Source organism: Typopeltis vanoorti, chromosome 5 (genome assembly GCF_054136105.1).
Source record: "Typopeltis vanoorti isolate ZY-2024b chromosome 5, IOZ_Tvanoo_1.0, whole genome shotgun sequence".
NCBI classification, from domain to species: domain Eukaryota; kingdom Metazoa; phylum Arthropoda; class Arachnida; order Uropygi; family Thelyphonidae; genus Typopeltis; species Typopeltis vanoorti.
In genome coordinates this window covers 14944360-14968112 of record NC_143553.1, presented here as the reverse complement: position 1 = coordinate 14968112, position 23753 = coordinate 14944360, and the positions used below count along the sequence as shown (strand labels likewise).

Sequence of the window (23753 nt, the reverse complement as noted above, 5' to 3'; positions counted from 1 at the left end):
TGTAATCAATTTTTCAGTAACTAAAAAATCTAAAGGAAGTTTTAAATATAATACATCTCTTGGCATGTATTGACTGTCCTCCGTGAGGGCACAATCTGGTTAATAGCACAATCTTGTTTTAACATATGGTTTGAACTGTTTGCATTAAAGTTTCGATTTAAATAGGTTGAACTTCGTCGTAAGAACTCTTTACTACATTTTATTTGTCTTATTAAATTTCATGATTTTTGTTTCCACTGTTATGGATTCATATAAGTAAAATTTTATTCAATATTTAACAAAATATTTCACATATTTGTAATTTATTATAATGTAAATGATAAAAAATAAATACTTTCATAATTATTCATTATTATTATTATTATTATTCAGGCCTCCATGGAGTCAAAAGACTCATCGTGGGAGGTCCTTCCTAAGAACATAAAGTCTGTCAAGACTCATCGAGGGGAAGTTCCCCCTAAGAAACACAAAGTCTATCATACCACTCCTTAAACTCATTGACCGTTCTTGCCTTCACCACTCTATCAGGCAATGCATTCCACAGCTCAATCACCCTCCATGCAAAGAAACCACTCCTCACCCTCTTGCTCACAGTTTCCTTTCATAACTTCCAGGGATGGCCTCTTGTCATCACTCCTTCCCGCTGTTCAACCAAGTGAAAGAACTCCCCAGTGTCAACCCTGTAACCACCTTTCAACAGTTTAAAAGTCTCAATCATATCACCTCTCCTTCTTCTATCCACCAAACTCTGCAGTCCACATTCCTCAGCCGATTCTCATAACTATCCTTGTACAGTCCTGAGACCATCTTTGTCATCCGTCTTTGTATCTTTTCCACAGTTAATTTATTCTCTTCAAATCCTGGGGACCAAATCTGAGAACAATAATCCAAGTGTGGTCCGATCAGAGACTTATACAACGGAATGATAACCCTCTTATCTCTGCAGGTCATTGTCCTTCTCATAATTGCAGCAATCCTCTGTGTTACCTTCACCAACTTTGCAATATGTCCCCTAAACTTCAGGTTTCTATCAATCATCAACCCCAGATCTCTTGTCTCCCCAACTTCCTCCAGTATAACTCCTCCCATAGAGTATGCAGCATCCCATCGATGTTTCCCAAACCTCAAGACCTTACATTTTGCTGCATTAAACTGACTCCCCCTATCATTTGCCCATCTATCTAGCTTATTCAAATCCCCTTGCAGGGCTACCACATCTGCACTATTACTAATAATCCTTCCCAGCTTCGCATCATCCGCAAACAACTGAATATCCCCTTGTAATCCACTGGCAATGACATTGATATAAAGTTTAAACAATATAGGTCCTAGTACTGAGCCCTGTGGGACCCCACTTTTAACCTTCTGCCTCCTTGAAACTGCTCCACCATACACAACTCTCTGATACCCATCAGACAGCCAATCCTGATTCAGTTGACCAATCTGACATCCAGACCCATGTGTTGCAACTTAAATATCAGCTTATCATGTGGCACCCTGTCAAATGCCTTTGCTAAGTCTAAGAAAATTGCAGTATATGCCTTTCCCTCATCTAATGTTCTTGTCACTTGATTATAAAAGGCTAGCATATTGCTAAAACAAGAGTGCCCTTTCACAAATCCATGTTGACTCTCAGAGATAACATTACCCTCATCTGCCAGGTGCTGTATACGGTCCCTCACTACTTTCTCCAATATCTTAACAACTACTGATGACACACAGACTGGTCTATTATTAGACACTTCCAGTCTGTTACAACCCTTATACAATGGCACTATCTTACCTTCCTTCCATTCCCTGGGCACCTTTGCCGAAGCCAGACTTTCATTGAAAAGCCAGGTTAAAGGCACTGTCAGTTCCCTAGCACATTCTCTCAAAACTCGTGGTGAAATACCATCCAGTCCCAAAGCTTTATTGACATCCAGAGTTCTCAGTATCTGAAACACACTCTCCTCCTGTACCTCTAAACCTTGAACCTGCCCTATCCCTTTAGCATTAAAACTGACTCCTCCAGGATGAAATACTCCAATAAAGTGGTCATTGAACAATTCCACTATGTCCTCTGCATCAGTCACTCTATTCCCATTTTTATCCCACAATATCATTCTTCCACAGTCATTTCTCCTCCTACTGGCCACGTAGCTAAAAAATTCCCTAGGATTTTCTCTGGATCTTCCAATCTCCTCTCATATTCCAGTTTCACTTTCCTTACCACACTAGTCACTCTTCTAGCCTGTGTCTTATATTCTTCACGCATCCTCTCTTCACCTGTCTCCTTATATCTCTTCCATAGCCTCTTTTTCACATGCAATTCCTGTTTAATATTGTTTGTCATCCACTTTACTCCAAATTGTGTCCTCTTCTTCACTCGTGGTATACAACTTACCATTGCTGCTAACAAATATTCTTTCACAATTTCCCACGCACTTAACGATATCCCGGCCTTCCAATTCCTCCCTCCATGAAACCTCCCGAAGTTGACGTCTAAGACTATTATAATCACCTGCATTATAATTCCACATAAGTTCCCGTCTCCTTGATACTCCTGCATGTCTATTCATTTTCCAAGTCAAAACCATATGGTCACTCTCTCCAATTGGTGGGAGAGATGTCATCTCAGTTATTATCAACTCTTCTGATGCTATAACCAAATCTAAAACGCTTGAACCTCTTGTTCCCTCTGTTACATGTTGCCTAAGACATTTGTCCCTCAAGAATTCTAGAAATTCCATTCCACTATTGCTACATGCATCTTCCTCTCTCCAATTTATACTACTGTAGTTAAAATCTCCCATAACAATCATTCTTCTTGCACTTGCCAAACTTAGCTGTAAACATCTCCTGGTCCCCATCCTCCGTGCTCCTGGGTCTGTAGCAACACCCCACTAAATATCCTGTCTTGCCTACCTCTACCTCACACCATATGCTCTCAAAATTATTTGTCTCACTTCCTTCCAAAGCCTCCACTCTTAGAGGACATAGGTCATCATTTATCATAAGCAGTACCCCACCACCATGCCTTCCCCTCCTATCCTGACGAAAAATGCTATACCCAGCGACTTCTATTCCTGTTATTATATCCCCTTCTGTCAACCACGTCTCAGTGATCCCAATAATTTTTGGCCAGGCTAATGCTATCTGCGCCACCAATTCCTCTCCCTTATTCCGGATACTCCTGGCATTAGTATAAAGCATAAAAATGCCATTGTTTCTATACCCAGCATTATCCCTTCTAGACTCCACTGAGCTCAGTGTTTCCTGACATCGTCTCCCTTCTCCCAAGTATCCATTCCCACAAGAGGCCACCCCTGCTATCATCCTCCCTGGGACACACTGACTTGTTCACAACAGCAATCTCTACAGATGTCTACGTCCTTCCTCATTCAAATGTAAACGGTCTCTCGCATACAATTCCTCTCTTTCCTCAAACGCACTCCAAGCATCCACATATACCAGCCCTCTCTTATCACACATTCTTGCTATTATGCCATTCAATATCACCACTCTTCTGCTCAGCTCATCATTATCATACCTAGGCAACACACACACACTATTTTTCCTCTCTTTCATTATTCATGTCTGAATAAAATATTATAATAACTCTTCTCCAAAATTGGCTTTTCCCAAGAGGGAGTATGCTGAAGTTACTAAAATTTTAGTAGTGGTGTGTAGTACTGAAAGTTTTGGAAACACTGTTACAAAGTATAGCTGAAATTATTTAGATTTAAGAAAGTGTCTTTTTACTTTCTAACTCCAGGATGTATGCACTGAATGTTTTTAAGTAGAAGATTTTTTTTTGTTGCTTGGCTGAGACCACCACTACTCTGCTTTCTTGGATGCTCAACTGATAAGACTCCTTCTACGCATCAGTTCATGGTATTTGAGTAATCATCTCATGCTCATGAAGAGAGAGAGAGAGAGTGACATAAGATAAGGTAAAAAAAAAGTATATAAAAAATAAATAATTAGATTTGGAATTACAAAAAAAAAAAAGCAGAGTAACAACAAGCAGGATACAAGTTGCTCCTTCACAAACTAAAGACCTCATTAAATTTGTCCAAAATGTACAGATTTAAGGATTTGACAACTACATTACTAATCATATCATCTCTGTTTTGTGTTGCCTCAGTAAATATACAAGGATTCTACAGCAAGTTGCATGGAAACTGATGGTAAGGCCCAATATTAGGTTGCCATTCCTCCGATAAGTACTATTCTTTAGATATAATGATATAAAAACCATTACAGATGGACAGATCCACTCTTGATGTATTGGAGCTTTGGAATGCCTGATGAGTACAGGTTATTATTATTATTTTTTGCCTATTCTTGCCCCCCCCCCCTCCGATCTTTTAATATCAAGAGAGTGTAAAAGGGTGAGCTTCACTAGAAATACTAAGGTTATGTGATATAGCGGTTGAAAACACTATATTCACATCCACACACCCCTCCCCCACCCCAAATGGAAAAACAGGATATGCACAATAGGAAATAGTGCCTCTGTAGCGTAATTGGAAGAACGATGGTACATTGCGCCCTTCGATTGGAATAGGCCTAAGTTCGATTCTCATCGCGACGGGAGGAATCTTTATCTGGACAATTTTCAATCGAAGATGAGTTAGCCAATCTCATATGGAGGTTCTCCCGGAAACTCGAGTTTTTCATCCCACGTACAGACAAATCGGCCCTTCATAACACACGCAATTTACAGACAAAAAATACTAGTTGTACTGGTGGGTGAGGTGGGTGGTAGATGGCGTTGATGGAGATGATTCGTAGTAGATGTTCGGTGTAGTGGTTAGTTGTATCAATTGAGACAGTTGTAGGTGTCCTCCCGCGATGAGTCTTCGGACTCCTTGGAGGTGTCAGGAATAATAATAATAATAATAAATACACTGGTTTCCATAAATTAAGGAATAAAAAGATAAATCATGATAACTCGTGGAGGGAGGAGGAATAAGTCAAAAAACATGCGAAAATCAAGTACATCAGGTAAAATGATACTGTTGATTCAGGTTATCATATACAAATAAGTGGCACTGTTAGCAGCATAGGCAAATGGGCTATGGCATAAAAGTAGGTGTTTTGGAGTAGCCATCCATTTCATGTATGGAGAGAGAACATGACATTTCAGAATAACAAAAGTTGGATATGGCCGCAAGACATCGTTTAACCAATGAATTAAGATGCCAAGCCATCATATGACTACAACACCGACAAAGCTGGGCAGAGGTAGCCAGATGGTGGCATGCAAGTTGTTCCATGGTTCATTGATGTGGAACCAGTTCTAACAGTCACAAACAGAAGTACTGTATCAATCATTCCCAAAGATGAGTGATTGATACTGCTGATTAACTGCTTACCATAAAGGGATATCAACCTTGAATCAACTGTGATCTGACTTCGTGTCTGCTGTACGAACAAGGATATCTGCTTCCACTGTCCATAGAAGGCTTCATGAAGGTGGTCTGTATGCTAGGTGATAAGTAGTCAGCATGCTCATTTGAAATGGGTGAGGCTTCATGTCAACTGGCTCCAAAAACAATTGGGATTGGTAATGTTTATGGACAAGTCCTAATTTTCCCTACAAAGTGATACCAGTCATTCTCTTATCTGGAGAGAACCAGTGACACATTATCATCCCTCCAACATTTGTGAAAGGAACATTTATGGCAGAGGTAGTTAGTGTGATGGTTTGAGGAGGCATCTCAATGGGTGGATGTTTTGAACTGTATGTGCTTCCTAATGGAACCATGAATGCTCCAACTTATAAAGACAAGGTTCTGGACCTCTATGTCTGTCTGCATGAAGGTACAATATGGGAGTCATTTATCTTACAAGATGATAATGCTCATCCTCATCTAGTAAAGCTTGTGGACCAATATCTTAAAGAAGAGATTGTCATATGTATGAACTGGCCAGCCAGGTCTGCTGACTTTAATCCTTTTGAACATTTCAGGATGCTTTAGGTGGATGTGTTGCTGCTTTCGACCACCCTTTCCAGAAGCTTGAGGAACTTAGAAGAGCTTTGCGGGAGCAGTGGCTGTTATTACCGAGCTCCTGGACACTATTATGAACAGTATGAATTATTGTGAGTGCTGTATTGTTGCAAAGGGTAATCACATTTTTTATGGAGACACTTTGACAGTCTCTGACCATTGTTTTCATGTACTCATTGGCTACTGAAATAAACTGTTCATTTACAGTTTTATTAATATTGTTATTATTCAGGACTTCCATGGAGTCACAAGACTTGTTGTGGGAGGCCTAATCTAAAAACATAAAGAATATCATACAACTCCTTGAACCCATTTGACTGTTCATACTCTCACCATGTATCAGCCAATGCATTTTCCATGGTTCAGCCACTCTCCATTCCAAGAAACAACTCCTTACCTTCTCGCTCAAAACTTCCTTTCACAACTTCCAAGGATGGCCCTTTGTCCACACATTCCTTCCCCCGTTTCACCAAATGAAAGAATTACTCATTGTCAACTCTGTAACCACCTCTTAACAGTTAAAAAGCCTCAGTCATATCACCTCCTCCTCCTTCTATGCACCAAACATTGCAGTCCACATTCCTTCAGGCTATCCTCATAACTAACATTGCATGCTCCTGATATCATATTTGTTACTGTCTGACCACATATCCAAGACCCTAGTCTGGCAATGTGCAAAGAAGAGTCAATTTATGCTGAAGGGGAGAAAGAAATAAAGGTTGTACAAATTGGTCACCAACACGTGAAATCACATGCTTTTTACGTAAAATTTCTCAACTGTTATACAAGCAATAGTTACCACTTTAAAAACTACAATGTTCATAAAAGAAAAGTTAATATTCCCACGTGTAATAATAAACGACTCATCGCATGAGACGGATTGGTTACCCTATTATCGGAATGGATTCTCCTTCTTCTGACATGCGCAGAATTGTCGAAAAGTCTCGCATCTGTGGGTGTACAGTATCTGCCTCTACACTCATTTTATGGTTAATTTATCCTGTTCAAATCTTGAGGATCAAATATGAGCACAGTAGTCCAAGTGTGGTTTGATCAGGATTTTATACAATGGAATGACAATTCTTTTATATCTGTTGGTCAGCATCCTCCTTAGTATTACTGCAATCCCCTGGGCTACCTTCACCACCTTGGCAATATGTTTCCTGAAATTTCAATTTCTATCAATCATCAAGCCTGGATTCTTTGCCTCTCCCACTTCCTCCAACAGAGTATGCTGCCTCCCACCAATGTATCCCAAACTTTAGACTTTACATATACCTGATAACCCCATTCATTAAACCATCTTTCCAGTTTACAATTATGTTGCAGGATTACCAAATATACACACATTACTAATAACCCTTCCCAGCTTCACATCATCAGCAAACAACTGAATATCCTCCTGCAATCCATTGACAATGTCACTGATATGAAGGTTAAACAATACAGGTCGCAGTACCGAGCTCTGTGGATCCCTACTTGTATCATTTCGCTTTCTTGATACTGCTCCCTCATACACAACTCTCTGATACCTGTCACACAGCCAATCCTGAATCCAATTTACTAACCTAACATCTACACCCGTCTGCTGCAACTTAAATATCAGCTTGTATGAGGGTTTTCCATGAAATTCCTGAACTTTTTAAATAAGAATTTCATCTGTTCACCCAAAGATTGTTGGAATAAGTGAGAACATGATTGGAAGAGGATGACATCCTGACAGGAATAGAGATCGAAGGGTATGATGTGTTTCGTGAGGATAGAAGAGGTAAAAAGGGAGGGGGAGTGCTATTGATGATAGAGAAAGAGTTATGTCCATACAAAGTAGAGATGCAAGACGGAAATAGTGCCAGTGGTTTTGAGGCAGTATGGTGTGAGATAGAGGTGAATAGAATCAAATACTTGGTGGGATGTTGTTATAGACCAGGTAATGTAGATGGTGGTGATAGTGAAATGTATAGTCAAATAAGCCAATCAAATAAGAAAAGGGTGATCATTATGGGTGATTTTAATTATTGCAATATAGACTGGAATGAAGAGATAGCAACTGGAAGTAAAGAAAATGAGTTTCTTGAGTTTTTGAGGGATAACTACCTCATACAGTATGTAACAGAGGGTACACGAGTATTAAGGGTCTTGGATTTGGTCATCTCATCAGAGGATGTAATTATAAATGAGGTGTCAAATCATCCACCAATTGGTGAAAGTTACCATGAGGTGATTACCTGGGTGGTTGCCAGCAGTGCAAGGACCTGTGTGAAAAAAGGGTATATGTGGAACTACAAGTGGGGTGATTATGAAGAGCTCAGGAGACAGCTTGTGGGTGTAGCATGGAATGAGGAATTAGCTTGAAAAGAGATCAATGCAGCTTGGGGGATTTTCAAAAACAGTCTAGTAGATGCAATGTCTAAATGTATTCCAAGGGTGAGAAGATTAAATAAGGTAGGTGTGAGATGGATGAATAAAGAGATTAAGCATGCGATACAGAGAAAAAGGGCATTGTGGAGGCAGCATAAGAGAAGTGGAAATAACCAATTTCATGAGGTCTACAAAGACCAGGCAAGGAGGGTGACTTGGTCGGTGAGAGTAGCTAAAGAGAGGTATGAACAGCAGTTAGGCTAATGAAGCCAAAAAGAATCCTAGGGAGTTCTTTCGATATGTAGCCAGCAAAAGAAAGAATGATTATGGAAGGATGACATTGATTGGAGAAAATGGTATAAAGACAGCTGTTGCGGAATGTGTGGTGAAGATACTCAATGAGCAGTTCATAAAGATCTTTCAATCTTGTGAATGTGACTTCATGGAGAGATTGAAAGCAGTTGATGATGGGGACGAGAGACTGACTGTGAGTGAGCAAGAGGTGTGTGGGGAGTTGAGTAAACTAGACTTAAATAAGGCTGTGGGACTTGATAATATATCACCACGTATTCTGAAGAAATGTGCAGGGAGTTGACACCTGTCCTGAGATATTTGTTTAATACGAGTCTTGCACTCAGTCAAGTTCCTAAGGAGTGGAAGGAGAGCAAGATTGTGCCACTTCATAAAGGGGGTGATCGAACTGAGGCATCAAACTGTAGGCCTATCTGTGTGTCAGGTGTTGTGGTTAAGTTGTTGGAGAAGCTTGTGAGAACTAGGATCCAGAGTTGGGTTGACAACAATGGTGTTATCTTTGATGGGCAGCATGGATTTGCTAAACGGAGGTCATGTTTTAGTAATCTACTTACTTATTACAATCAAGTGACTGCTTCCTTGGACAGAGGAGAAGGATACACAGTAATATACTTGGATTTCGCAAAGGCGTTTGATAAGTTGACAGTCAAACTAGAGCAGATGGGGTTGAATATTAGATTAGTGCATTGGATTGGAGACTGGCTATCTGATAGGTATCAACAAGTTGTGTATGGGGATGCGATATCCAGGAAAAGGAAAGTCACTAGTGGAGTGCCTCAGGGGTCTGTTTTCCATTACTGTTTAACTTGTATATTAATGATATTGGTGGAGATTTGGATGGAGATATTCAGTTGTTTGCAGATGATGCAAAGTTGGAATGAACCATAAAGAGTAGTGAAGATGTTGTGACCTTACAAGAAGACTTGAATAAATTGAGTGATTGGGTACGGAAATGGGGATGTGAATTCAATGTTGCAAAATGTAAGGTTTTAAAATTTGGAAAATAAAGATGGGATGCAGAATTTATGCTTGCTGAGAATATATTGTTGGAGGTAGAGGAAATAAAAGATCCAGGGGTGATAGTGGATAAGGATCTAAAATTTAGGGGACACATTGCCAAAATTGTGAAGACAACACAAAGGCTTCTGGGAATGATGCGGAGAACACTGACATGTAGAAGTAGGGAGATTCTTGTTGCGTTGTATAAGGCTTTGATTAGGCCACACATGGACTATTGTGCCCAGATTTGGTCACCGGGTTTTCAGAAGGATGAAGAGATGTTGGAAAGGGTCCAAAGGAGACTGACTAAGGTAGTTTCTGACCTCTAGAATGTCGAGTATGAGGAAAGATTGAGAAGATGTAATTTGCAGAGTCTGTTGGATAGGAGGAAGAGGGGAGATATGATAGAGACCTACAAGTTGGTAAGGGGTTGTTATAGGATCAATGGTGGAGAAGTTCTGTAGAGAATAGTGGGAGATCAGGGGAGAACCAGAGGTCATCCCTGTAAACTGTATAAAGAGGGTGTGAGTAGGGGAGTGAGAGGCAGGTTTTTTCATGCAGAGTTGTGAATGATTGGAATGCCTTGCCTGAGAATGTTGTGTCTGCAAAAAGTTTGAATTTGTTTAAAACACGGTATGTTGAGCTGTATGTGTGATAAACAGACCTCCCAGATGAGTCTTTGACTCCATGAGGTCTTGGGGTGGTAATAATAATAAATAAAATTTTTCCTTTCTAACTTAGAAACTATTCAGCCTTGTCACTTTCAAAGTACTCTCCTCCACTTTGTATACGCTACTTCTAGCATTTCTTCCATCCTTCAAAACATTTCTGGAACACTTCTTTTGTGATAGAAACTGAGTAAGAGTGTAGTTATCAAGAGTGGTGAATGAGTGGAATAGCTTGCTATAGTCTGTTGTGAATGCTTAACTGTGAATCAATTCAAAGCAAAGTGTGATAGATTCTGCGCAAATGCTGAATAGTTCTTGACATGATGTTTAGGGCCTCTCTTGATGAGTCTAAGGACTCCTTGGAGTTGCCCATAATAATAATAACACTGCACAGTTCCACTAGTGATTTTTTCTTTATCGAGTCAATCAACTCAAAATGTCGGCCTTTCAATATCAACTTCAATCTTGGGAATAAAAAAAAAAGTCTGCTGGTGAGAGGTCAGGTGAGTAAGCAGGCTGTGGAATGACCATTGTTTATTTTATTTTGTCAAAAATTAATGGATTAGTAATGATATGTTCACAAGTATATTATCATGATGAAGCATCCATCGGTTTTTCCCTCTAGCCTTTTTTTTTTCTGATAACCTTACAAAGACATTGCATTACCTCCAGATAATATTTCTTGTTTTACTGTCTTGCCTTGTAGATGAAATTTATGGTGAACAATGCCCTCAAAATCAAAAAAAAAAAAAAAAACTGTCATCATTTTGACATTTAACTGCACTTGTCTTGCTATTTTTGAATCGTGGTGACACTTTTGACACCTACTGTGACTATTACACTTTTGTCTTGACATCATAGCTGTAAACTCATATTTCATCCCTGGTAATAGTGTGTTTTAAAAAGTTTCCATCCTCATAAGCTCGAATGAAAAGCTCCTGGCTCACATCAACTCGAATTTGTTTTTGTTGTCATTCAAAAGGTGAGGTCCAAATTTGACTGAAATGCGATGCATGTCTAATATTTTGCATAGGAATCTCATCACAGACAGTTTTTGAAATCGTTACTTCTTGGGCTACCTCATGAACAATTAAAACCCTTTCTGACCTGAATTTTTTTTTCCAAGTAAAAAAAAAAATTCTTTCTATTTATTTTGTCTTTAGGTCTAAAAAAGCAAGAGTATCAAGAATTTTGATAAAAAATACATTTTTCAGGATAGGAATTCTGACCAAATGATTCCATATGGAATCATTATATTCTGGTAGCAAATATTCAACTTCTGAGCTTATACTCTATAATCCAATATATGCATATTATTCTACTAAGTCATAAAAACCGATATTGGTAAGATTTATATGTGTAATACATATCTGTTTTATATTAAAGAAATGGAACTATGACGTATGATACCAATTGGAATCATTCGGCATGTAATATGGGCTACGAAAGCCAAGACAGTTAGTGATTCCAATTGGAATCACTAGGACAGAAAGGGTTTTAAACAGCGATTAGAATGGTTGACTTCCTGAACTTTTGCAAGATTTTTATAAATTTTTAATGTGAACTGTTGTCCTGAATGGGAATCATTGTTGACTGAAGTTTGCCCATCTTTGAAATGTTTCCACCACACGTATGTTTGAGTACAGCCTAAAGCCTCATTCCCAAATGCTGTTTTTAACATTTCAAATGTCTCTGTGAAAGATTTTCCCAATTTGAGGCAAAACTTCAACAAATATGTTGATTATGAAAATCGCTCATTTTAAACACAACAATAAATTACCAGATGCATCAAACATTTGTTGACATAAATGCATGTAGTATACCATAACTAAGCAAAATATCACATTGTGCTAAAACTAAAAATTCACACATATACCACAGTAATTAAATTTTAATAATATGTAGATATTTTGTCTTAAGTGTCTTAAGGTTGTACATCATCAGTACAGTTATTATAAACAGTATTAGGAATTACATTCAAAGGAACAGTTAGTGCACGTGCTTACATTGGAATCCCTGTATGCATACAGTAGTGGGTTTGAGAACCTCCCCCCAAAACAAAAAAAAAAAAATCGGCAGTAATTAAAATTAAATTAAAATATATCTGATAAATTTATTTTATACAATTGAGGATAAAAATTTCCCAGACTTTTGGGATAGTGAGACAGTTATTATGGTTCGGATTGGGTCTGTGACATGAAGCTTCAGCACTTTCTTTATATAAATGTTCATGTTTATATAAGGATCTATGTAATTCTCGTGGAAAGGCTTAGACGTTGGTTATACATTTTTACTAAATAGCTTAAGGAAATTACAACGTATACTAGGATATACATTAACATAAATTTTAATACACTTCCAATATTTCGGCAACTTCACATTGCCATTTTCACAGGAACTTAAAAACAAGACACGTGCATGCAAGCACAACAAACAGTAAATGAGGATGAAGCAGGAAGCTATTCTTTCTACTAAAAGTAGAAAGAGATACTAAAACATTGTTGTAAAATGTTGAACAGATACTAAAAGTCCTGATGGTGCCTCCTAGCGGGCAATGTTTGTATTCTTGGGCAATTGGGCTAAAGTTCTTCTCATGTGGGTTTCCCAAATTTGGGGCAGTCTCATGCAACCAAATTTGTTGAGGTTTGGATTGTTTCTTAGAGTTGAGGCTGATTCCATGAAAAGCCTTTCGTATTTGAATTTACTATGGTGTATTATCGTGGCTTTCTTCCACCGTATTCTATGGCGGGTATCCAGCTCATGGTCTGCAAGACCAGAGTGGTCGTACTGGTGAAACCGGACGTAGTCCTTGTGTTCTGAAATTCTGATATTAGCTGTCATGCCTGTTTGGCCAAAGTAGGACAGCTTACAGCTGCAAGGGACCTGGTATACACCAGGTAGGTCTAGTGGGGGAGCTTGGTCCTTAGTAGAGCTGATAAGGGATGCCAATTTTTTATATGATCTGTAACAAGAAGTTAAGCCATGTTTTTTAGAATTTTTGTAATTTTTTCCGAGATGCCTCGGATATAGGGTATGGTGATGGATTTTGAGTAATCCTTGTTTGTGAGGGGAGGCGGGGAGTTGTGGTTTATTGGTTTCAATATTTTTTGGATTTTTTTTTTTTTGGGGGGGGGTAGCCATTGACTGAGAAAGTGTTGAGAATGTGGTTTAGTTCTGTGGTTAGAGCATTGTCATTTGAACAGATAAGTTTAGCCCTGTTGTGTAGTGTCTTAATGACTCCATATCGTTGTGAAGAGGGGTGATGGGATTGTTGATGAATGTATCTGCCTGTATGGGTGGGTGTTCTATAGCCTGAGAAAACCAAGGTTCCATCAGGCTGGCAGGTGACTAGTGTGTCTAAGAAAGGAAGGCAGTTTTTTTTTCCTCTTCCAGGATGAATTTGATTCTGGGGTGTTGGGAGAGTGAAGAACCCATGGCTGTCCCCTCTATTTGTTTGTAGAATTTTCCTTGCCAAACAAAATAGCCTGAGTTCATTGTGAACTGAAATAGGGCTGTGATATCGGGAGGAAATTTAGCTTGGATTAGCTCTAAGGATTCTTGGAGTGGGACATTTGTGAATAAGGAGGATACATCAAAACTGACCATTATGTCAGTGTGTTTGAGTGTAAGGTTTTCTATGCTGGCTTTGAAGTGGGCTGAGTTTTTTATGTGTGAAGGTGTGTTGCCAGTATAGTGTGAGAGAGCTTTGGCCAAATGTTTAGCTAGTTTGTATGTGGGGGAATCAATGCCATCCACTATGGGACATAATGGCACATTTTCCTTATGTGTTTTTGGGAGTCCATAAATACGGGGGGGGGGGGGTATGGAGTTAAATGGTTTTAATTTGTCAGTGACTTCTACAGGCCAAGATGTGGCCTTCTTAAGGAGCCTGTGGAGTTTTCTAATTTGTGAGTTGGTGGGATTGTACTTGATAGGGAGGTAAGTAGCCCAATCTAACAATCGAGCATTCAGCTTACCTGTGTAATCCTTTTGGTTAAGCAATACTGTGGCATTCCCTTTATCTGCTTTGGTGATTATTATTTCCTTGTTTTTCTTTAATTCTAGTAGAGATTTAATTTCCTTACTGGGTATGTTAGTTTTTGGTGGTTTTGCTTTGGTCAGAACACAAGCCACATCCAGTCTAATATCGTTGGCGACGTGGTTTGGAAGGTGTCGTATCCCGCGTTCAATTCGTATCATAATATTGCCGACAAAAGTTGGTTGATTGGTGGTCTGCTACTAATGGCTCAGTTAAGTAAGTTTGAGCACAGTTAGTAGTTGGAAGGGGACCAATCGTTCGATGCTGTTGGCACACTCTCCCTCGATGAGTCTTTGGACTCCCTGGAGGTGTCAAATAATAATAATAATAATAATAATAATAAATCTTCAGCAGGTATTCTTCTGGGGCCTAATTTTCTCAGAAGTGACCAGCTTTTACGGCTAGATGTGGTGAAATCGAGTTCATGGATGGTAGAGATCCATCTTTCCTGTCTGTTTTTATCCAGCGTTGCTATGAGCACCTTAGCAATATTTCGGTCTTCAGTTTTTTCATATTTGGCTAAAAGTTCCTCAGTTTCTCTACTCCAGCATGGGATTTATTGTTTTCTGTAGCCTCTAGGAATAGAGGCTTTGGCTGCAGTTTTGATTAGTTTTACAAATCTTGGATAGCAATTAGGAGTGCGTGTAATTGCTCTCATGGTTTGCTCGATTTATTATTATTATTATTATTATTATTCCTGATACCTCCAAGGAGTCCGAAGACTCATCGCGGGAGGACATCTTCAACTGTCTCTACACCTTACCTCTACTACGAATCAACGCCATCTACCGCCCACCTCCAACACCACCACAACTAGTAATTTTTGTCTGTAAATTGCGTGTGTTCTGAAGGGCCGATTTGTATGTATGCGGGATGAAAAACCCGAGTTTCCGGGAGAAAAAACCCTGCTACCTCCGTATGAGATCGGCTAACTCACCATCGATTGAAATCGACCAGATAAAATTCCTCCCGTCGCGACGAGAATCGAACTTAGGCCTATTCCAATCGAAGGGCGCAATGTACCGTCGTTCTTCCAATTGTGCTACGGAGGCGCTTGTTTCTGAAATGCATTCCAGTTAGACCTGCAAAGGTTACATCTAGCAATTGGTGTTCTGCTGATGACTGCAATTGATGTGCCTGTCTCTATTAGTGTAGGACAGTGCTGACTGTTAGGGAATCTGTTGAGGATGGTTCTGGTTGTTAGCAGAGGGTGGTCTTCAGAGTCTTTAGAGACTATGCACAGATCTGGGTTTAGGTTCTGTTCCATTTAGATGAGTGGCGAGTGCCTTCGCATTGTAAATCAAATACAGGTTATATGTATCCATCCAGTTAACCAGATTATTACCATCCTAGTTGTTAGAGGAATAGCCCCACATGGTGTGATGCAAGTTGAAGTCACCAACATAGGTAGCAGGGTGTGGTGGTGGCCGTCCATCTGATCAGGCCAGGATTGCGATGGTGGTTTGTAAACATTGTAGATGGTGGTATTTTGAACTTTAATACCTATGGAGAATTCTGCATCAGATACGCAACCCTTGAGGCTAGGCCGGATGTAGGTTACCAGGCCATGCTTGGGATGGCAGTTATAAGACACGAGATTTAGGCCTGGGATCTTTAGTCTATTTAGGGCTGTGTCAGGCACATGGGTTTCCTGGAGAGCCAAGACGTTAATTGCTTTGTCTTTGGCTATTTTGCTGATGACTTCGGCTTTGGATTTAGATAGTCCTTCTATGTTTAGGGAACATATCTTGAGAGAGTGTTGTTTAGGGGACTGTAACTTATTTTTCGAAGCTTGCCCTCCATCCAAACAAGCAATGCGATCCTTGTTATTCCAGGCAACGATTGAGCTGGCATGGAGCTTTTTAAGTTTTATATTCATCATAGTTGCTGTAAGTGGTCCAGGAGGCTTGGTATACCTTTGGGTGCCTTGTTTGAGACATTAGCTTCATGTTACCTGTGATTCATCTCTGGGGCTTCTTTTGTCTGAAGCACCAGAAATGTACCACAAGGTAACACTACTGGCAGGGGGGGGGGGCACGTGAAGGCTGTCTCAATCCCCCCTCCCTCTGGAACATAAGTGTTCCAGAAAAAAAAACAAAAAAACATTATAGTTCTTACTAGTTACAGTTGCTTAGGATAATAATCCCCCACATATTTAGTCTTCATTATGATTTAATTTTAGGCGGTGTCTGTTTGTTATTGGACAGCAGATATTTTTAAACTGACAGTTTATTATTATTATTAGTAGTAGTAGTAGTACACCCTCCATGGAGTTGGCAGACTCATCCTGTGAAGTTTATTCAACTGACAACAAAGCTATTATATTGAATCTTAAAATCCTTAAAATACATCATGAAACATTAAAATCCTTAACACATCCTGCATTAACATGTTCCAGTAATGCATTCCATCCATTGACAATTCTCCATGTAAAAAATCTACTCCTCATACTCCTGTTCACCACACTCTTACACAACTTCCAGGTATGGCCTCTGATTATTCCCCTCTCACCTTCTACTCTTTTTATAATTCCATCTGAATTAATCTGATAAAATCTCCACACTAACTTAAATGTCTTTATCATGTCACCTCTTTTCTTCTTATTATTTTCTGGACCCTCTCCAATGTTTCCACATCACTTTGTAAAGCAGATGACCAAATCTGAGCACAATAGTCCAAGTGTGGTCTGACCAGTGCTTTATACAGTGGCACAACCACCTTTACAGGGTGACGAATGCTTTAGATATAAGAGGCAAGCATGAAAAGGAATTTCTGATGGTTGTGGGAACAAATAATTTGGCTTTGGGAAAATGAATGAATATCATAATGCTATTCAGTAAAGTGAAGGACAACAGTGTGATAGTTAGTATGTTGCCCAGGTATGACAATGATGATTTTAGATGGCAAGCAGAAATCACAAATGGTAGCAGTCTGTTAATGTGTAGAATGGATTCAAGGGACAATTAGTATTGTCTCAATTTATTGTATTTAAATGATTATTGAGGAATAAACTGGAGAGAATGTTACTCGAAGATCAAAGAAAGATAGAGATAGTGTGAAAGAGAAGAGTAGAACAGGTGAGAGAGAAGTTTTGCAAATGGAGAGAAGAGTAGTGTGAGAGATGAGAATGTGACAGAAAGAATGCAAGATAAACAGAAACATTGAAGGCGGGGAGGGATCAGTGTCAACAGAAAGACATAGTGTAATGAGAATGTATTAAGCAATAATGAATGTATATATGTATGATAATGTTCAGCATAAGAATGGAATGTCCTGAGATGAGTGGGGAGTAATTGGGTCTAAGGAGATATAGCAGGTAAAGAGTTATGAAGGTGAATGGATGTGGAAGGGAAAAGTCACAAATGTTGGGATGGGGGGAGGGGCATGGACAGCACTGGTTACAGGCTGAAAAATTAATTGCTATGATTGTATATGAAAATGTTGCACTGATAGAGTTAAATTACCTATAAATAGTTGGATTAAGTGAAACATGGTTAGATGAGGATGATAGGGACTAGAAGGATATGAAGATTTTCTGAAGAATATAAAAGTCAAGAAAGGAGGAGAAGTGCTGCTGATTATAGCAGAGAATTATATCCACACAAGGTTCAGATATAAGGGAAAAATAGTAGTGGCAGTGGTTTTGAAGAAGTATGACGTGAGATGAAGGTCAACAGGATGAGGTATTTAACTGGATGTTGTATTGGATAGAAATCAGGGAGGGAGGCAACAAAGAAAATATATTATTATCTTCATGATCTCCATGGAGTCACAGGGCTCATCATGCGAGGTTGATACAAATCTATCATATTACTCCTTAAAATCATATGCTGTTAATGTTTTCATCACATTCTGAGGCAATGAATTTCATACTCCTATCACTCTCCATGCAAAAAACTTACTTCCTACCCTTTTAATCACTACTTCATTTTATAACTTCTAGGGATGGCCCCTGGTCCTTTCTTTAGGGATGACCTCTGGCCCCTGGTTTTACCGTATAAAAAAAACTACTCAGTGTTAATACAATAATAACTTTTTAACAGCTTAAATGTTTCAATCATATCCCCCCCCCCTTTGTCTTCTATTCCCTAAACTCTGTGACCAGAATGCTCTCATTCTATCCTCATAATAACATTGTTTAGGCCTGGTATCAATTTTGTTATCCATCTCTACACCCTCTCCAAGATTACTTCATACTTTCAAATCTGGTGACCAGATATGAGCACAGAAATTCAGATGTGGTCTGATTAAAGATTTATGCAATGGAACTACCACACTTTTATCTCTTGTGGTCAATGTCCACCTCAATATTATTATTATTACAACTAAGAAAGACCTCCAGAAAGTTAGGGACTCATCGAGGATGGCCGCATACTACATACACGAAATGTCATACTTGCTCTTGAATTCTTTCACACTGTCCAGTGGCAATCCATTCCAATCACACACCACTCTATGAGAGAAATATCTAGATCTCACTCCCTTCTTGGCGTCATTCATTCTCATCTTCCAAGGATGCCCTCTTGTACTTTTCCCACCCTCCATAAAATGAAAAATTTCTTCAACTGAAATTTTGTATGATCCTTTCAGAAGTTGAGAATGAATGCCACCAAGAAGGGGGTGAGATCTAGATTTTTCTCTCATAAAGTGGAGTGTGATTTGAATGGATTGCCACTGGACAGTGTGTGAATGAATTCAAGAACAAGTATGACAGCTGGTGCATGTAACTTTCAATCATATCACTCCTCTTTCTCCTGTTTGCTTATGTCTACAGTCTACAAATTCTCAATCTGTCCTCATAATCAGTATTCCACAATCCTGAAATCACTTTTTATCACATTCAAAATCACAACGAAAATCTGGATAGACCTGTGCACAGTCTTAGTGAGGTCTTATCTACCATTGTAAAGAGGCAAAATGACATCCTTATTTTTACATGTCAAAGTTTCTTTCCACATTGCAATTATCTTTTGAGTTGTATTTGCAATCTTTGCTACATGGCCCCTGAACTTCGACTTCCTATCTACTCACACTCCAAGATCCCTAGTATGATCAATTTATTCTTTCATAATCCCACCAAAATAATATGACAATGGATATTTAATCATGTCAAAGTGCATGACTTTGCATTTACTGACATTGAATTGTCATCCATTTTGCAATGCACACAGTTCCAGCCTATTGAAATCATTCTGCAAGTACTGCATATCAGTCACATTCCTGATTACCCTACCTAAATGACTTCCTTAATCTTTACATGCTAAGGTTGTTTTCAGCATTGCAATAATTCTCTGAATTATATTCACAGTTTCTGCTATATGACCCATGAACTTCAACTTCCTGTCTGCTACAACTTCAAGATCCCTAGCCTGAACAGTTTCTTCTAGCATAATCCACCAATATAATACAACATTGGATATCTAATTATAACAAAGTACATGACCTTAGTTTTATTAACATTGAACTGACAGCCATTTTCACATGCTCACAATTCCAGCCTGTTAAAATCATTCTGCAAGTACTGTATATCAGCAGCACTCCTGATTATCCTGTTTATCTTTGCATCATTCGCAAATAGCTGTATGTCACCTGTCAAATCCTTCTCAATATCATTAATCTACAGAACAAATAACAGTGGACCAAGGATTGATTCTTGTGGTACACTACCGGTTACCTTAAATCTTGCAGATTCACATCCCCATATATCACTTTTTGATATCTGTCAGTCAGGAATTTTCTTATCCATCCTAATATTTTATAATCCAATCCCATATTTTCCAATTTATGCAAGTCTTCCATCAAAAGCTTAGCAAAATCCAAAAGTATCATGGTATATCCATGTACCATGATATTCCCCCTTGTGTTGCTCAATAGTAACATTATTATAGCATATAAGCCCATGCTGTTCATTACAAAGTAGAGATTCTCTGTCAACCCATTTCTGAATGCGAATCCTATCCAACTTTTCTAAAATCTTCACTGCCACTCTGAATATACTGACAGGTATTTGGATACATAGTTGGATACATCAGTACATCAGTTGTGACCCTTCTGGCCTGCTGCTTATAAGGCCTGCTGCTCATAAAGGGGACATCAATGTCATCCTTATGCACACAGTATTACTTCCATCATACACTCCAGGCTTATGCACTGGCTGACAAAAAATAAGAAAATCAACTACTACCAAACTGCTTATAGAACTCGTCATTCGACAACAGATCAATTATTCCATTTCTGCCAAACAATAATAGACTCATTTCAGGAAAAACCAACAAAAAAGACAACTGCCATATTCCTTGATATGACTGCTGCTTTTGATCGTGTTTGGATCAAAAAATTAATACAAACAATACATGATATTGGAATTAGAGGAAACGCTTTAATCTGGATTGCTGATTTCATCAGAGGAAGAAAGATCAAAGTCAGAATCAATACAGCAATATCAAAAGAGCGGAGAACCTGGGCTGGTGTTCCCCAAGGCTCAGTACTCAGTCCCTTACTATTCCTTCTATATGTCAATAATATTCATCCCTACCTTACAGAAGACACAAAAGTAACTTGCTATGCAGATGATATAGCCATCTGGCACACTAGTGCTAAAATCAAAGAATCAGAGGAAATTCTAAACAAATCCATGAGAGGATTAGAAAAATGGTCAAACGAACTCAAACTTAAAATCAACCCAGACAAAACAAAACTAAGTACATTTAGTACAGACAGGAAAAATAGACATTCCTACAATCCCAAAGTCATGATCAATAACAAGCTAATTGAAAAAGTCACAAATCCAAAATACCTTGGTATTACGCTTGATCAGGAATTACGTTTTGCACAACACATCTCTAACACTTCCAACAGAGCTCTAAAAAAATTAAATATACTGAAAAGGCTTTGTGGAACAAATTGGGGTGCAAAGCCAAAAATCCTCAAAACTACTTACACTACACTAATAAGGCCAATAATGGAATATGCAGCACCTATCTGGTCACCTTCGGCTTCATCGGTAAAGAAAAACCTAGACAAAATACAAGCAAAAGCATCCAAGATTATCATTGGTGCAGTCTCATCCACTAACAACATCAGAGCCCAACAGGAATGTGGGCTTGACCTGCTGGAGGACAGACGAAAATTTGCCACCATAAAATTCATAAATAATATCAGAAGCTACCAAAGTGATCATGTCTCCCTAAAAACCTATGAACATTGGAACCAAATTTGCAGACTTCACAGATCATCGACTTTACAATATGATGACACTATCAGGAAAGAAATAGGTCTTGATCAGCTAAATGTCCACATAAACAAAGAACCTCTATTTTCCAGTCCTTTACCTTCAAATACCTTCATAAATCTAAACCTTACCAAACTCTGTACAAAAAAAGAACCAAAAGAAATGCTTAAAGAAAAAGGCCTAAATACCATCAACCTTCTTTCATCCTCCAAACAGGTTATTTGTTATACCGATGGATCATCAGACACCAATATGATTAATGGAGGCGCTGGTGTTCTCCTTCTACTCCCGAAAGGTGAAAAACTTTCAATAAAAGTTGGATCTGGGAGAATCGCTTCCAATTTTACCAGCGAACTCTACGCAATAATTAAAGCACTAGAAGCCTACTTAAATCTATCATCATCTCAACAATCTGAAGGAATTATAATTTACAGTGACTCAAGATCAGCTATGGAGGCAATCAAAAATGGCAATACCAAGCTCACACAAGACATCCATAAACTCTTAAATCATCTAAAGTGTTTAGGTAAAAGTTGCATTCTACAATGGATTCCTGCTCATGTAGGCATTGATCACAACGAAGCAGCTGATAAATTAGCAAAAGAGGCCAGAGAACTCAACCAAGAAACTCATATGATAACTCTTGCTGATGCCAATGCACTAGCAAAAGCTAAACTAATTCCATTGAAATCAGTGATACAACATCAAATTCCCGAGATCAATGCTGACAGAAGGACCTCCACTACGATAGCAAGACTACGAACAGGACATTATAGAGGAATGAAGATCAATACAGATGATACGAGAACATATAGAAACTGCAACAACTGCCCCAATACGGAACTGACACCCACTCACATCTTTACCTGTCCAGCAATTACAGCAGCCTTGCAAGAAATAGATCCTAATCCTGAACAACAGCTCTATACAAACAAAATCACAGACATAGCCAAAGCAGTACAAAGAGCGCACGGAAACATCTAAGACTCTTCAAAGGACAAGACAACAACATTACTTCCATCCTTTTCTTACAAATTTGTTGCTTGATAAGATTTCACATCCATTTCACTCCTACTTTATTTATTCTTCGAACTCTAGGTACACATTCTGATATTGCATCATTTAAGTGTTTTTTAAATGCTTCCCATGTACTGTTGATATTCTTCCCATCCAGCATAATATACTCCTCAGTTGTTCATAATTTCCTTCTTTGAATTTCAACATGTAACCTTTTCTGAATGGAACATTCATAAACTTAGCCACTTCCCAAGTGAGTACTGCATGATCACTGTCACCAACTGGAGAATGAATAGTTATCTTTAACTGAAACACCCTCTGATATTAAAATGAGATCTAACACTCTTTCACCTGGAGTTCCTTCTGTGACATGCTGCTTGAGGAAGTTGCCTCGTAACATCTCGATAAATTCAGTTTCATTCTTCTTATGAGATTTTACTGCTACCCAATCAATGTTTGGATAATTAATATACCCCTCCCCCATTATGATTACTCTTTTCATGCCTGTCATCTTTGTTCAGTGATGAATCACTAGCAACTGATCCACCAGGTCTATAATAACACCCACTATGTATTTAATCCTGTTAGACTCTGCCTCACACTGGATGGCTTCAAATTCACTCCCAGGTGAAAAAACTGTCACTAATATTACAAGCATAGGTGTCAAACTAAATGGATTCAAGTCAACCAACATCATTAGCAGCATGCCCCTCCTCTCCTCTCCTAGCAGCATGCCCACTCCTCTCCTATGTATCCTGTCTAGCCTTCCTAAAAAATGCTGTATCCCTTACACTCAATACTTGTATGTCTGATTCTGATTATAATTTGCAGCAACTGCTGCAGTTCCATTAGATGTTTTAACACTCTTTGCAATATGTCCTCTGAACCTCAAATTTCTATCTACAGTTACCTCAAGATCCCTTGCTTCCTCCACTTCTTCCAGTATAACTCCACCAAATGAATATAAAACATCCCATCTGTGGATTATAAATTTCGAAACATTATATTTAGTTGCATTAAACTGAACCCCATTCATTTATCCATCTTTCCAGCTTATTCAAATCATCTTGAAGAGCTAAACATCAGCACTATTACTAATAACACTCCTAAACTTCAGATCATCTGAAAAC

At 38.7% G+C, this 23753-nt stretch overlaps 1 protein-coding gene across 4 annotated transcripts in view; it reads left to right on the top strand.

Moving 5' to 3' along the window:
- Positions 1 to 23753, top strand: part of LOC150106232 (voltage-dependent calcium channel subunit alpha-2/delta-3-like) — a 2133114-nt gene that overhangs the window by 614614 nt on the left and 1494747 nt on the right. The gene's annotated exons all lie outside the window — the stretch shown is intronic.